At 42.1% G+C, this 15186-nt stretch overlaps 1 pseudogene across 1 annotated transcript; it reads left to right on the forward strand.

Annotated features, from left to right (window-relative positions):
- The first annotated feature begins 9827 nt into the window (after positions 1-9827).
- On the forward strand, positions 9828-11615 carry LOC308655501 (josephin-1-like; annotated as a pseudogene). The gene is made up of 2 exons: positions 9828-10151; positions 10673-11615. The product of its transcript is annotated as a josephin-1-like (transcript).
- Positions 11616-15186: the final 3571 nt, after the last annotated feature.

Consider the following 15186-nt stretch of genomic DNA (forward strand, 5'->3'; position numbering starts at 1 on the left):
CTCACACATCGGAGGTGTGATCTACAGCAAAGCTTGTGGGAGACTAATATTACATTGCCCAGCTCTGTGACCTCCGCATTTAGTCATTTTTATGTCAAAAAGCAAGTGAAGCAAAAAGTTTTTAAAAATTGTTTGGTACTGGGCTGGGGATGTGGCTCAAGTGGTAGCGCGCTCGCCTGGCATGCGTGTGGCCCGGGTTCGAACCTCAGCACCACATACAAACAAAGATGTTGTGTTTGCCCGCTGAGAACTAAAATAAATAAATAAATATTTAAAAAAATTGTTTGGTACTAAGAATTGAACCTCGAGTCCCTTAACCACTGAGCCACATCCCTACCCCTTCTTATTTTTTATTTTGAGACAGGTTCTTGCTAAAATGCTGAGGCTGGCTTTGAATTTGAGATTCCCCCCATGTCAGCCTCCTGAGTTACTGGGATTACAGGCAGGCATGCACCACCACTCCTGGCTTAGAAGAATTTTTTTGTTTTTGTTTTTGTTTTTAGGATTTTCCTCAGTAACAAGTTGTATATGTCAACAACTATTCTAAGAGTTAAAATGCTCATGACCTCCCACACAATGATTCTATTTTTGGATTCAACACATGAAAAAGGTAAAATAATTTTGCATACATAAAAAGCTTATGCATAACAGTTTTTGTAGTTCTATTAATAGTAGAAAACTTGAAAACAATCTGAATGTGCTCTTAAAGAGAAATGATTAAATCACTCAAGAAAACTTTATGCAGTTGTTAAAATGTTTTTGTGAAAATTATACTTGTGGAAATGATTACATGATGTCTACATTTGATCTGATACCAAGTGAAAAAGCAATTTGCTTAATTGTGCCAATAACATGACCATAGCTGCCTAAGATAACAAAGAAAAAGACTGGGAGGAAAATTACTAGTGTCCTAATAATGGAGTATGAGTGGAGAAACAATGGATGATTTTTAAATCCTTTTCTTTCCCCAAGCATTTCTGTAATTCCCCGTTTTCTTTAATAATGAATCTCCCCACCCACACACAATTGCCATTTAAGGTCCATATTGGTAACTCAGGAATAAACACAAGGGACAGCTCAGTTCCAACTGTTTTCTTTGTAAAGTCATCATCATTCCATGAGAAATGCAGCCACCTAAGGTACAATATTGGACAGGAGTAGCTTTGCATAGTAGTGCATGCAACTTTAATACAGATTTTTGACAGTGGACTGGCTTGAATTGATAAAGTGAGAGAAAGCAGACCACCTTTTAGAAAAGGAGATGAGAAAACAGAATCTTTGTAGCAGCCACTGAAGTTACAGACACTCCAAAATTAGTAAAATGTAATTCCAAAGAGGAGTTTATTGCTTGATTGGGCAAAAATCCCACACGCCTTATCTTCTTAAAGATGTAAGCAAAATCCAATAAGAATATGTTGCTCCTGTTATTCTTATTTTACTATTATCTATTTTTTAACCTCACGTTGTCAAATAAGACATTTTAGGACCTGAAGATAGAATAACATACTTTTTAATTTTTATGCTGTTTTATATTTTCTCCTGATTACAATGTATAAAGAAGAAAGTGAAATTTACTAGTAATCATAGCATGCAGAGTGGTCACTGTTGGTTTATGATGTGAAATCTCTCGTTCTCTTTCTGGAAAACACAGAGCCACTATCTCTTGGGTGGTTCATCGGTACTGGGAACTGCTTGGAAGATTTTACATGTATTAACACAGGCCATTCTCAGGAGAGTCTTCTGAGGCAGAAACAGTAATTTTCCAGTGAAGCTAAATCCCTTGAGCAAGACCACGCAGCTGCAAAGAGACAGAGCCAGGACACAGCAGTCCAGGGGGAGGGCTTAACCTCTCTTCTCAACAACATCAATATTCTTACAAATATTTACTTACCAAAGTGAATGTATGTGGCCCCTAATATTTTATAATCTGCTTTTTTCTTTTCAACATATCTGAACAGTATTCCAAGTCAATGAACATAAATTTATTTCATTATTTTTAATGATTGCATTGCATTTTGTTCCATGGATGATGCATTTAATCTATATGGTTAGATGTCTTAAAATTTTCACTATTGTGAACAGAAAGAAAATGCATATCCTTACATGCTAAGGTACATTTGAGAGATTACATCATTAGGATAAATTCCCAGGTCAAAGTGAAGATTTTCAGGGTTGTTGCCAACAGGCCCTCAATAAAAAATCATGTCTAATTATATACCCCACCAGCAACCAGACTGAGTGCTTTTCTCTATATTTGAGTATTCTTTGTGCCTTATGCCCCTTAATCCCTCTAAGAAATACATTTTATGTAGTGATCCTCTGCATGTACACACACACACACACACACACACACACACACACACATACACACACATAGAGTTGAAAGATAGTTTAGTATTTTTCTGACCAGATGTAATGAACTCTCTTCTTCCTTTCCTTTCTTTAAAAAAATTTAAAATACCACATATGGTCCACTAAATTAATTTCATAATTCATGAATGGGTAGTAACTCACTGTTTGAAAGAATACTAGGCTAATGCTTGAAAATCAGCATTCTTCTAAATATTTACCTATATAATAATCAGAGACAATGATAAGTTATTTCTTTGTTCTTCTTTAATTACTAGAGAGGCTGAATATTTTGGAAAATTATATATTTTTAAAGAACACACTGAAGTTTCTCAACCTTCAGTACACATTAAATTTTTTTTTTAAAGAATCATTAAATCAATTGCTGGATCAAATAATCTGTGAAGATTAGGCCCAGGTATCAGGATTTGTGGCCACAACTGAGAACAACCCACTATAGATGGTTATAATAAAAGAGGGATTTTGTGTGATGGTGTTGTTTGGAACATATCTAGAATTTTACTTAAAAAGAAAACATTTGGAGCCAGTAGGTGGCACATGCCTGTAATCCCAATGACTCGGGAAGCTGAGGCAGCAAGATTGCAAATTTAAACCCAGCCTCAGCAATTTAGCAAGACCCTGTCTCTAATAAAATACAAAAGGGGCTGGGGATGTGGATCGGCAGTTAAGTGGCCCTGTGTCCAATCCCTGGTACAAAAAAAAATTGGTTTGATGTTCCTTTGGATATGATATTTATTTCAAAATTCACTTGAAAAACATTTAAATAAATAAATACGTTGAACCTTCTAGAATATTTTGCTCAATAGTAAGAATTCTAGTTATCAAGCATATGTCAATTTTTAAGAAATTTTTTATTAGCACATGTCACTTCTAAGAGTTACTTTTTGTTTAAATTTAAGTCCTCTAACTTTTTTTTTTGGGGGGGGGTACTGGGTGCGCTTAACCACTGAGCAACATTCCCAGTCCTTTTTGTGTTTTATTTAGGGACAGGGTCTTGCTTAGGGCCTTACTAAGTTTCTGAGGCTGGCTTTGAACTCACAATCCTCTTGCCTGAGCCTTCAAAGTTGCTGGTATTACTTATAGCCGTGGGTCACTGTGCCCAGCTTCTGTAACATTTTTTGGAAGCCTACTACATGCAAAGCGCAATGCCTGACCTATGGGTTTAGAAGAGGAGCTAGCAGCTCACCATGTAATAGGCACCCAAATTTATGTATGTAAATAACTAACACTAGGAAAAAAGTGGTCAATTCAAAATGATATGATTTAGAAATAAGACCACTTGAAACCTATGTCTCTGATGTCCTCAGTGTGGTTCATTTATGATCATTTTTATTATTTATACCAAAAAGCAACAAGAAATATTAGAAACTCTTTCATATGAGTTCAAAAAGACTGTATTTGTCCTTTAAACACCACATAGTTTTGAAATATCATAATCATCTGAAGGTTAATTCAGAATCCAGTATAGAGTTAGAGAAGGGTTCTGATTCTGGCTTATAAATTATTAGCAACCACAAGCCATAGTTCCTAAAATGCAATGTTTATTGAATCTTATTTAGTGGTAAATTAAGACAAGGAGATTCATTTGATGGGAGCTGGTTTAGAGTCTCATTAATAAAATTCCATTGTGGGAGAATCAAGGTGCTGTTTAGACTTTTAGGTTTTCATCAGACGAGAGAGTTCTATTTGCTCACTGGACATCCCACTAGATGGTCCTTGGGAAGCCGAGGTTTAACCCATCTGACTAATAGGGTTCTCAGTTCCCTTCTGAATCTTCCAAAACCCACCTTTCCTCCATCTGTGATACAGTGGGCAATGGCTTTGCAATAAGACAGAGGTACCTTTACATTACTGATGCTATTTCCTTGCTCTCTCAAACTGGTCTGGGAGAGCCTGGGGGAATGTTGATGGGGGTATGGCAGTGGTCTGATGGTCTGAGCACTGACCACTGACCACTGAGATTCCAGCTCTGAAAGCTCAGGCCATTCTGGGACAGCCTGTTCCCTTCCTCCTTTTTTACACTGTCACTTCTCTGTTGGACATGGACGGGAGGGGCAGTCACACAAGTGTTCCTCTGTCACAGGAAGAAAAGCAAAGACAGTAGAAGAGCCAGTCTGCAGCAGGCATTATCTCAAGGACCAGTGGAAATGACAGATGTGAGACCCAGAAAGGTCTGACAATCTGGTGCATGTCACATGACTAAGAAGAGCTGGTGCTGAGTGGAAGGAGGTGTGCTTTCCTTCCCAGGGCATCTTTAGTCTGCTATTGCCTATACCTGACAATTCCCAGGTCTCTAGGTTCCTCTGCTGCCGTTTCCTTAGTAGTGTGCTGGATTAGTAAAAACATTGACCTCGAGCCTGTAACCTAACCTTTCATGCCTCAGTCAACCCATCTATAAAATGGAGTAATAATACCTACATAACTGTCAGTGAAGTGTTGGCACAGGGCAGATCCTGAGCAGGCACTTGATAAATGACAGCTCTTTAGAAGGAGCCAGGATCAGACACCCTCATATATCCAGCAGGGCAAGTGCCCAGGATCTCAGAGGATCCAGTGGAGTGTGCAGTAGGGGGCTGGGGTGTGGAGGCTGGGCTGTGGTGAGCCCGTGGTCCCTGTGGTCTTCTGCAGTGTGGAGTGTGCACCCACTGCAACGGCAAGCCCAGGCAGAGACACAGGAGAAGGGTGATGGATCAGCTGTTCAGTTCTTATGAATGATCCTAAGAGCTAATGTCACCTGCCGAGGGAGAGGAAACCTGCAGAAAGTCCAGACTTCCATGAGGCTGTGAGGCTCAGGTTACTGGAGGGTGGATTTTCCTCTTGTTGTCCATAGTCACCAGAGGTCAGTAATCAAGTCATTAAACCCAGACATCAGTTTTTTAGAGCTGGAAAGTGGAAAACAAGGGGACCGCTACATCCTGTTGGGTCACATCCTGTTCATGATGTCAGGAAGTGGGGCAGCAGCCCAAGACAGTTGGGAAAACATGACATTAGGAGGCGTTTGCACGCTACACACGTATGTGTTTTGGTATACAATTCCTAAAGACATCATGAACCAAAGCCCACAAATCATGCTTCTGAAAGTCCTCCAGCTTCTTGTCAAAAAAAAAAAAAAAAAAAAAAAAAAAAGCCTGGCTAAAAGCCAAATCTTATCTACCTGACTGTTTTGGACCCAAATCATGCCAATCTAAGAAATAGAAATATGTCCTTCTGGTCATTGCCTCCAGGAAGAGGTACGCAATGTTGGGAATTTCTCCGTGGAAGTCCTAGGAGCATGAGATTGTGGATCTTGTCCAGAAATAGATTCTGGTGCTTCCCTGCAAGGGAAGGATGGGTTGTGGCAGCCGTGGGCAGCCCTGAAGCCCAGGAGGCATTGGGCTTTTCTGGACTGGAGCACCAACACCTCCTGCTTATGGTACCATTTGTCTTTCCTTCCTTTAGTTGCCTCATCTGACAGAGGAGCTTCTTGGACTCAGGAATGGCAAGGGTTCCTTCTGGTCCTGTCCTTACTCCTTTGTTGTAACTTATTTCTCTTTCCTTCTCCTCTCCCCCTCTCTGTCCTGTGTCTCAGGCACAAGGAAGGTTGCCCAGTGGCTCACCTGCAGCCTTCCATGGGAGTGGGTGGAAGAAGAAAAGTGATGGTCTTCTCTGAGTTTTAGGCTGATAATTAGCATCCTGCAAGAAACTCCCTAAGGGCCCTCTTTTACTTCTGGGCTGTCTGGTAATTCAGGACTGTGGTGCTTCTAGGGTTAAAGTCAAGCACTCCTCAAGTTTTTAGATGGCTGGTTCCAAGAATCAGCCTTTAAGTTCTGAAAACCACGTGCTTTGCAATTTGTACTCAATGGTTTCTTGACTTCCGTTTCTTTTAGTCTATGGTTACTAATTATGCAGGGAACAGGGCACATGTACTAGGAAATTATCTCTTAGGATCATTCATACATCACGTGACTAGATAGAAGGGAAGCTTGCAGGTGGTTAGGCTCGGTAAGGGTGTCACCTATCAGCCAGTGATTTCAGACTTTAATATTTAGAAAAAGAGATAGAAAATATTTAAGATGCATGTGTGAGGGGTGGGGTTTTTATTCTAAAATTTTTAAATCATTAAAATCCAACACAAATGTTATAGTTTTTTCCTAAATAAGATGGTGTCCTCATTTGTCTGAATTATCTCTTAGTTCTCATGATATGTGAATTTTTTACCTAGTTATAATGTTACCATAAATATTTTGCATTTTTACCCAAATTCATGTATAATTTTTTTTTTAAGAAAAAAGACAATTAGATCAAGTTTTGATGCTGACCACTGGGCAGATATATGATGACACCAGGTGTGACTTTCCTTTCTGGCTTTGCCTTTGCTTTAACTTTTTGATATTTCGGCTTGTATCATAAAAACATAGGAGCTTATGAATAGCTACTTTACACATATACTGGGTGGAAAATTAATTGATGTTGTGATTCCTGAAGCATCAAGATAGAAAGATGTGTTTTGACATGATAGTATACTTGTAAAGTATCTGATGTCTGGGCAGACCACCAGGTCAAGCTGTGTCCTTCTGTTATTTATGTCCTTTCACTCTTTTTCTTTTTCTTCTTGACATTTCCAAGCATTCCTCTTCAAAATCCTGGGTGAGTCTACCAGTGGAGATCCTCCTTACCAACCTTAGCGGTGCGTGCCCTGTGTTAGGCACTGTGCTCAGCACTTGGCTCCCACCAAGTCTCATTTACCCTGCCTCTGAGGGAGGTACCATTGCTCCACCTTGCGGAGGGGGACCCTGATCTGCTGATGGTGAAGTTCACTCCAGGTTCTAAGACTAGGAAGCTATGGAGCTGGTGTCTCCACACAGATCTTTACAACTAGATCTTTCTAATTACAGATGAGGCTCTTCGTGATACTGTATTGCCTTTCAATGCAGATTCTGGGACAGAAATAAAAGAAAAAGACAATCTGTTTTAGGGTGAACTCTTTATTCTTTGAATGGTATGCTATTTCTATTTCTGTTTGGAAGGTTGAATTCACAGTCACTGGCTTCTATAATTCTACATGCTGGAGACACTTATTATTATACATCATTGGCTAGAAAATATGGTTTTATGTAATAGGAAAAGGTATTTCAGAAATGTAAACTGAAGGAAGAGAAAGACAGCAAATTTCCGGATGTCTGGGTTCCTTTTTAAAAAAAAAACAAAAAAACAAAAAAAACAAAACTTCGTAAACGATTTGTTTGGTTCCATTTGGAATCAAAAGTTAACTGCCTGGCAGATAAAAATAACTTCTTTTGTAGTTTTACCTCATGCAGCAATAACATATTGTGCTTTTTCATGGAAAGATATATTTTTAGAAGGAATGCAAGCACCCTCAACTCCATGAGTAATAACTATTTGGCAAGATGATGCCCACAACAGATAATCATTCTGAGCCCTTCTTTGGAGAGCTTATGAATTGTTTTTTTACGCAATTTCTACGTGTTATTTTATGATACATGGAACCTTTAAAAAAAAACCCTTAAAGGATATATGTACAGGGTTTTGGGAATTCCTTTTGTTTCCTGTGTAGTGACTCACAATTTAAATGTACCCAGTTGTGCAGAGAGAGCATGTATCCTTGTCTTACCAAAAACAAACAAACAAAAAATACAAACAGCAAAACAACAACAACAACAACAACAAAAACCCATTAAACTAAACCTAAATCAGAAATAGAAACTACAGACCTCTGCAAACTCTCTGTCCTCCCTGAGGCAGGAGGCGGTGGATTGTGTTTGACGTCTATGAAGCAGGATGACTGGTGAATACGGAATGAGATGGTCCTGGGAAGAGACCATTTTCCTTCTGATTCTTAACTTCACAATAGTTGCTTTTCAATTGTGGTATAATTTCGCCCAGATTCAGAAGTTTAGATGCCTCGCTTAAATACAGCTGGAATTGATTCCGTACTGTTTAAAGTATTGAAAATACTTTCTTTTAGCTTTTCGAAATGTACAGGACACCTTTTAATTTTCTTATGAGTGTTTTTTGAAGAGTGAAAGTTTAATTTTGATAAAAGCCCTATTGAACATTTTCTTCTTTTATGGCTCATGCTTTGGGTGTCCTATCTAACAAATTAATATATAAGAGGCTTTATCAAAAGAATAAAGGGCAGGCCTAAATGGTCATTCCAATAGATGTATGCAGAAAAACATTTGACAAAGTCTAATATTCTTTAATTTTTTCCCCTGTGTGCTGCGGATTTGAAGTCAGGGCCTCATACATGCTAGGTGAGTGCTCTACCACTGAGCTACATCTCCAACCCCTGCAATGATTTTTTTAAAAAGTCAACAAACTAGGAATAGAAATAAATTCACCACCTGATAAAAGACATCTATGAACCACCTACAGCCAACATCATATTTAATGGTGAAAGACTGAATACTTTCCTCCTAAATTTGGAAACAAGGCAAGAATGTCCACTCTCGAAATTCCACGCAGGGCAATAAGACAATTTCAAGAAATTAAAGGCATGCGGATTATAAAGGGAGAAGTAAAACTGTCTTTAAATAATTTTGTAGATAAAAATATACAAAATCTGCAGAAGATATATTAGATATAATAAGACAACTTATTATTAGATCTAGGAAATTCTTACTTGATCTACATATTTTCTTTGACAAGTTCAAAGAAATAAAATCCTAATTTTGTAGGAATTTACCAACTGATTCTAAAATTTACACGAGAATTCTAAGAACTGAAAATAATTCAAGGAAAAGGAAAAAAAAAAGATGAACAAGCAGAATAAAATTGAAGGACTTATTCTAAGCTCACTATAAAGCTACAGTAATCAAGACAGTGTGTTGTTGGTATAAGGACTAATGTATAGGTCAAAAAAAAAAAAAAAAAAAAAAAAAACAGAACAGACTCCAGAAGTAAATCCTACCCTATGGTCAATAGCTTTTGACTAAAGTGACAAAGCAGTTCAAAGAATGAGAGGATAATCATAGGAAAATCTTTCAACAAATGGAAAATATTATATATCCATATGCAAAAAAGTAGACCTTTGCCTCACACCATTCACAACTCAAAATGGATCAAAGACCAGAATGTAAATCCAGAACCTATAAAATGTGCAGGGAAAAAAACCAAAGAATCTTTGTGACCTTGGATTGAGCAAGCATCTGTCAGAATAATGGTATGAATTTTGGGCAGTGCAATGGGGCATTTCTTTAAGGTGATCAACCCTTCCCTTCATTCAAGGGGTTTTGTGTCTATAAACTAACTTAAATCTAGGAATTAATTAAAGGATTATGATCTTGCTTTATATATATATATATATATATATATATATATATATATATATATATATATATATATATATTAGTTGTAAATAAATGCAATACCTTTGCATTTATGTGGTGCTGTGGATCAAACCCAGTGCCTCACACGTGTGAGGCAAGCGCTCCATCACTGAGCCATAACCCTAGCCCATGAACTCACATTTTTATGATTCAAGTTATACTCTGTTCACCTGGCCAGAACTCTTCTGCTCATGTAGCTCAAGTAAGAATTTCAGGGGCTCAGGTGTGCGCGCCCGTCCGCGCGCGGCCCAGGTGGCAGCTAGCAGCTCTAGGTGGCGACCCGCGGCGGAGAGGGGGCGCTGCCCCGGGGCCACGGCGGGAGGACGAGAGCCCGCGCTTCCTGAGGAACTGTGCCCGCCTCGCCACCGCGCCGGGGAGGATGGAGGGCTGTCCCCGAGGCCCCAGCGCGACCCGCGATCCCACGCTGACCGGCCCTTGCTAGCTGCTCCGGTTGTGCGTTTTATCCACCACCCAGGCCTTGTCTCCTGAATCTGTGGCGTCGGGATTCTAAAGAAATGGAAGAGGGTGCTGGGGATGTGGCTCAAGCGGTAGCGCGCTCGCCTGGCATGCGTGTGGCCCAGGTTCGATCCTCAGCACCACATACCAACAAAGATGTTGTGTCCGCCGATAACTAAAAAATAAATATTAAAAAAAAAGAAATGGAAGAAAAGTCACGATGTGACCGATTGTTTTTGGTCTCCCTGCTTTGAGGCCTGGTGGCATTTTCAGGGAGGAAAGAAAATACTGCAAGGAAATAGTGTCTTTTAGGAGCAGGGAGGGAGGGGAGGGTGGGAAAAGGGCAACAGGATCTTACATTTTATATGAGTTTTTAAAAATTCTGCACTTTGACAGTGATGGTGAAATAAACTAATCCAAAAGCTATTTTTCTATTGAGAAGAGAGAAGAGGTGGCTTTTCCCCACTTTTGATTTCAACCTTTTCTTCCAGTGTCAAAGCATAAATCATGGACACTAGAGAATAAAGTGGACCTCAGGAATCCTGAAAAGACTGAGAAGTCTACATCTTCCTCAGGAGGGAAGGGGGGGGGGGTTTCAACCCTCTTTGGAACCTCAAACGAAAAACACGAGTTGCAGGCCATGGAAAGGAGACAAGGCCAAATCTGAATCCTTGGAGCTGCCCCAGGCAGCACCCCCACAAATCTACCATGAGAAACAACGCAGGGAGCTTTGCGCCCTCCATGCCCTCAATAATGTCTTCCAGGACAGCAACGCCTTCACGCGGGAAACGCTGCAAGAGATTTTCCAGAGGTTGTCTCCAAACACCCTGGTGACGCCCCACAAGAAGAGCATGCTGGGAAATGGGAATCATGATGCGAACGTCATTATGGCGGCTCTTCAGACCAAAGGCTGTTTGGTGGGACCAGCGCGGGGATGTTGGTGTTATTGCTCTCACGAATGTCATGGGGTTCATCATGAATCTGCCCTCCAGCCTGTGCTGTGGGGTCCACTCAAGTTGCCTCTCAAAAGGCAGCACTGGATCTGGGTTCGAGAGGTGGGCGGGGCCTACTACAACCTGGACTCCAAGCTCAAGATGCCCGAGTGGATGGGAGGCGAGAGCGAGCTCAGGAAATTTCTAAAACATCATTTGCGAGGAAACAACTGTGAACTCCTGCTGGTGGTAGCAGAGGAGGTGGAGGCCCATCAGAGTTGGAGAGCTGACGAGTAGCGCCGCTAGGTCCAACCCGCCCCTGCCTCGGTCCTGGAGCCCTTGTGATGCGCTGTGGCCTCTGCAGTGGGTCCGCCTGGCCACCTCCCCAAACATCTCATCGGGTTTCCCCTTCAGACTTGCCAGTGCAATAGGACGGATATGTGGACTGTTACAAGAACCCCCGGCATTGTCTGTGCCTGGGGAAGGCAGGCGGGAGCTCTGAGGGCTTAGGGCAAGCCACTGAAGGCCTTTGTTTTATTTTAGAGAAGAGAAGGAAAGGAGGGTCCAAGCTTATTTTCCCTTTCTATGAGGACCTGACACAGGTTTTCTTGGAGTCCTCACTGCTGCTCCAGGCTCACCAAAGATGCTGCCTCCACTTTTCGTCTCCTGTGGCGCCCGTGTCTGAAGACATAGTAGTACACGCAAAGCCCAGTGACTGACTGAAGAACCCAGAGCATAAGCGTCTCTCAGGAAACCATCTCCAGAACCCCAGCAGCAGTGCTGCGTGCTGTCTGCAGTCCTAATGCCACCCCTTCCCCCACTTTTGAGGGTGGTTTATGGACAGCCTTGGAGTTTTATAATGAAAACTTCTTGAATATCCCAAGCCAGGTGGTTGAGTCCTCCAAGTCTAGCAAGACAGTGGTAAGATAGACATCTAAGAGGATGTGGCTAAGCCAAACTGGGAAAAGCATGGGGTGGCTTTCTTCACTCCAGTTTTGTCCCCACCATTTCACTACATTGATTTAGGAAGCTCTGGGGCAAAACATAAGGAAAAGAGGCAATTTCCCCAGTTTCTGGCAAAATCAGAAGAAACATCTACCCTTGACAGGTTGGGTCAGCCAAAATCACGTGAAGAGTTTAAGAGTAGCTGGAATTGGTAGCTGGCCTGGGCTTGAAGCCTGTCACTGTAGTGACAAGCAACAGCCCTCAAATTAGGTGGTCATGTGCATTTTTTTTTTAGGACCTAGGTTTGTCATCTTCTTGTAGTTTCCTTTAAAAATCAGAGGATTGACCTGCCTCCTACCTCTTGAAATAGTTGTAGGCTACTTTTCTCTTGTAACTTTGGAAAACAAGAGGGGAAATAAATAATACCACACGTGTCACCAAAGTGGCTGTGGTTGCCTCAAGACAGGAGGGCAGGCAGGGGTAACCTGGCCAGTTCTTACTTGATCACTGGTCATAGCAGGTCTGAGAGCTGCCCCATTGAGCAGACTTCTCTCCACCAGGAGAGCCAGCCTGGGGCTTGCATGTGGATCCTAAGCAAGTGTAATGGGGAGGCTGAGGCGCTCTCCCCACTGTGACTGGAGTGCATGTTTACACCAGCACTTTTTCTGCACATGTATCTTCAATCCAATAAGGCCGTTTTTTAAGCCAAGTAAGAAGCCCCAAGCGGCTACTGCACATTATGCCCTCAGCAACTGGCCATGGTCTCTTCTGCACCATTTTCTACACCAGACCTGCTTGGCACCACAGGGAGCTCTCTACCCTGCACAATGACATTCCAGCTAACACCAGCCAGAAGTTACAGCCAATCTTGCTGATTAATCGTCACAAGCAGGACCATGGGTCCATTGGCACTGTTGGTGATTGTAAGCCATTTCCTGGGAAGAGGAAAAAACTTCCCACAAATCTGCTTGGGCCTGTGCAAATGGCACTTCAAAGGAGTCCCATGCACACGGAGTCCATGAGCCAATGGGATATGCAAAGAGGCTTCAACATTTCAGGGCTGGTTTCTCTGTTCATATCCAATTCTGGTGCTTAGGAACAGGGACCCATGCTGATGCCCAAGGGCAAAAAGCCCCACTTCTTTTAAAGAAGGGAGCAGGCCTGACCCTGATGCCCCACAAGGGGCAACCTTAGGCTTTTTCTTGCTTTTATTCCCACCCCCCCTTTTTTTTCTGTTGGCCTTGTGCTGGGTTTGTTTACAAAAGATGTATTTTGTTTAACCAAATATTAAAAATGGTAAACTCCCCAAAAAAAAAAAAAAGAATTTCATAGACTGACCATCTCTTTCACTTTTAGGGATACTGTGCTCAATTAGCCAGTGCCATAGGTCTCTTTGAGTCATGTGATTCTGAACATGGCTTTACTCTGATGTCCATTATGGTAAGCAAGCTTACATTGATTTGGAGATAAAGTGCTACTGCTTGGTTCCTGCCACCCTGGATTTCAGTTTAGTGGCAGCAGTTAACCATAATAATTCCTGACCCCCAAAGAAGAGCTCATCAAATTTATTCTTCCTGGTGAAAGACATGTGCTCTGACTCTCCTGGGATGGGTGAGCAGGTCTTACATGATAAATCCATGGTAATAGTTCAGTCTCCCTAAGCCTCTGCATACCTTTCTCTGAAACACAAAGACAGTTGTGATGTTTTGACTTCATGTGGTGTGGACCATTTTTTGGCCCATGTTTCAACCCACCAACCAAGCACACTGTCAGAGCCCTTCCTCACCCACTGCTACAACATTAAATCCAGACTCTCTGCCTAGTGAGCCAGATCAACAACGTAGACCCGATCCAACTTTATGTTCCTTCTACCAATATCCCATACCCTTCATATTCATTCCCAAATGTATTCTCCAGATCTCTGTCTGTAGAAGTTGGAAAAATCATGTACTTCTTTTGGAGTGTAGCATACCTCCATCTGGGTCTCTTTGGTCTTCATCTCTCAAGTCCTGCTGTGACCTGAGTCTCATAGGTTTAGAAGCAAAGCAGAATGGAGGGATTGGGTCCTGAGGAGAATCATAATTGCCTGGCTAGGCACCTACCTCAGAGGATGCCAGTACAGTTTCCTCAGGCACCTCAAGGAGAGGTGGAAGGACTGTTTCTAATGGCAAAGAACATTCATTTGAGTCCCCATTTCATTTGACTAGTAGGAAATTCCAGTAAATTTCATTTTGAGGACTGGCCTCATCCCAGGGCTTTATGTAGTAAGACATTAGGGAGGCCCCTCCAGTCCTGGCTTGTTTCTAATTGCCACCTGGCTACCTGTGGGCCCCGGTGGCTGGGAGGTAATTCTCCGTATTCCCCTCAGCAGCAAGCTCTGGTGCCCAGGATCTGTGGTGAGTCTGTTGCCACTTACCTGTTCTTTCTGAAGCCTTGCCACTTCCTTTCCAGGTTTCAGAACGCATTTCCTACCTTCTCTGAAAGACACTCTTCCTGCCTTGGCCTCTGCCTTCTATTGCTCTAGATTGCCGCCTGCTCTCCACATTGTCAAAAACTCCCTTACCCAAAATTACAAAGCTTGTTTTCTTGATGGAAATAAGGAGTCAGGGAAAATGCAGGGAGCCTTAGCCCAGTTTAGATTTCAGCAAATCACCCTGATCTAGAGATGAGATATAAAGTTGCTCAAGATAGGGGGGAAGACTCCCTAACTTTTCTGAAGAACTTATTTGATCTAAATATTTAAGTCATACAGAATTTCCCCAGAATGGGACAATATTCCTCCTTCACATCCTCCCCACTGGCCACGGAGGGGAAGGCTTGTGTTTGCAAAGTTTGTTAGTGTAACTGTCTGACTGACTTTGCTTCTGGTGATAAATCTTGTGAATTGTGGGGACGGCCAGCATCCAAAGAAAATACCAACTGTTGTGGTAAAGGCTGCATGGGCCGCCCTGATGGCTGCTCTTCAGCTGCTTGGCAGCCTCCCCCAGCCGAGCTGGGAGCTGCGGGCAGACTATGGATCTTCTTTGGAAGGCTGGGCCAAGTTTCTGAGAAGTGCTTTTCCCTCTTATCTCCCTGAGCTGGGACCTTAGCAACCCTGCCCTTCCCGCTGGGATCAGGCATGTTAGTGGCCAAGGGCATGTGCTCCAGCCTCCTCT

The sequence above is a fragment of the Spermophilus citellus genome (assembly GCF_964194105.1).
Source record: "Spermophilus citellus genome assembly, chromosome: 9".
Taxonomy (NCBI): domain Eukaryota; kingdom Metazoa; phylum Chordata; class Mammalia; order Rodentia; family Sciuridae; genus Spermophilus; species Spermophilus citellus.